Here is a 2,105-nt window from a genome sequence, read left to right as displayed (position 1 = left end):
TCCCGAGGTGGGCAGGAGTCGCTGTGCCCGTGAGGCTGCCTGGCCGAGTCGGAGTGCTGTGGGACGGCGGGGAGCGGGTTTTCCCGGGCGAGGGGGCGATCCCGAGGAAGGGGAGCGATTTGGAGGCCGTGGCCGGGTGAGGCGCGCCTTTCGGAGGGGAGGAATTTGAATTTCGGCTGCATTGAGGGTAGCTGCCCGCTGTTGTGGGTTTTCGGAGCCTGAGCCCGAGCGGGGCGTCGGTTCCCGAGGTGGGCAGGAGTCGCTGTGCCCGTGAGGCTGCCTGGCCGAGTCGGAGTGCTGTGGGACGGCGGGGAGCGGGTTTTCCCGGGCGAGGGGCCGATCCCGAGGAAGGGGAGCAGTTCCGAGGCCGTGGCCGGGTGAGGCGCGCCTTTCGGAGGGGAGGAGTTTGAATTTCGGCTGCATTGAGGGTAGCTGCCCCGCTGTGGTGGTTTTTCGGAGCCTGAGCCCGAGCGGGGCGTCGGTTCCCGAGGTGGGCAGGAGTCGCTGTGCCCGTGAGGCTGCCTGGCCGAGTCGGAGTGCTGTGGGACGGCGGGGAGCGGTTTTTCCCGGGCGAGGGGGCGACCCCGAGGAACTCGGCCGGCGGGGAGGCGTTCCGGCCCGGGCGAGGGGCGCGGACCCGACCGGAGACGTCCAAAACCTTGAAAGGGGTAAGCGGGAAAAGGTCAGCAAAGTGCCCGAAGCAGTAAGGCGAAAAAGCCGTCGGAACCTCCGAAAATGTCCAAAAGCGTGAAATCAGTAACCAGGAAAATGCATAAAAATGGCCAAAAGTGTGAAATCAGTAAGCAGGAAAAGTCGGGAAAAGTGTCTAAAAATGCTTGGAAATCTGAGGAAAATGCCCGAAAATGAGGCCCCTCGGTCGGGAGGAGGAAGTCGAAAATCCCCGTGCCCGACGAGGGAAGTCAGTAACCAGAAGGAAAAACTTAGAAAAAAATTCTAAGTGTCAAAAAAAATTCTAAGTGTCAAAAAAAATTCTAAGTGTCAAAAAAAATTCTAAGTGTCAAAAAGAATTCTAAGTGTCAAAAAAATTCTAAGTGTCAAAAAAATTCTAAGTGTCAAAAAAAATTCTAAGTGTCAAAAAGAATTCTAAGTGTCAAAAAAAATTCTAAGTGTCAAAAAAAATTCTAAGTGTCAAAAAAAATTCTAAGTGTCAAAAAAAATTCTAAGTGTCAAAAAAAATTCTAAGTGTCAAAAAAAATTCTAAGTGTCAAAAAAATTCTAAGTGTCAAAAAAAATTCTAAGTGTCAAAAAAAATTCTAAGTGTCAAAAAAAATTCTAAGTGTCAAAAAAAATTCTAAGTGTCAAAAAAATTCTAAGTGTCAAAAAAAATTCTAAGTGTCAAAAAAAATTCTAAGTGTCAAAAAAAATTCTAAGTGTCAAAAAGAATTCTAAGTGTCAAAAAAAATTCTAAGTGTCAGAAAGGGAAATGAGTAACCAAGAAGAGAAATGAGTAACCAAGAAATCAGTAACCAACAGGAGAAATGAGTAACCAAGAAGAGAAATGAGTAACCAAGAAATCAGTAACCAACAGGAGAAATGAGTAACCAACGGGAGAAATGAGTAACCAACGGGAGAAATGAGTAACCAACGGGAGAAGTCAGTAACCAACGGGAGAAATCAGTAACCAAAGGGAGAAGTCAGTAACCAACGGGAGAAATCAGTAACCAACAAGAGAAATGAGTAACCAACGGGAGAAATCAGTAACCAAAGGGAGAAGTCAGTAACCAACGGGAGAAATCAGTAACCAAGCTTATTTTTGGTTGGTTACTGACTTCTCCGTTCAACTTGGAGCTGCCCTTGTGCACGATCAAGGAGGGGTATTATCCGCCACGGGGGCTTAATTTTCGCCTAAGGGGAGCGATTTGGAGGCCGTGGCCGGGTGAGGCGCGCCTTTCGAAGGGGAGGGATTTGAATTTCGGCTGCATTGAGGGTAGCTGCCCGCTGTTGTGGGTTTTTGGAGCCTGAGCCCGTTCAACTTGGAGCTGCCCTTGTGCACGATCAAGGAGGGGTATTATCGGCCACGGGGGCTTAATTTTCGCCTAAGGGGAGCGATTTGGAGGCCGTGGCCGGGTGAGGCGCGCCTTTCG

Source organism: Stegostoma tigrinum, unplaced genomic scaffold (assembly GCF_030684315.1).
Source record: "Stegostoma tigrinum isolate sSteTig4 unplaced genomic scaffold, sSteTig4.hap1 scaffold_411, whole genome shotgun sequence".
Lineage (NCBI taxonomy): Eukaryota > Metazoa > Chordata > Chondrichthyes > Orectolobiformes > Stegostomatidae > Stegostoma > Stegostoma tigrinum.
This window is presented reverse-complemented; position numbering follows the sequence as displayed.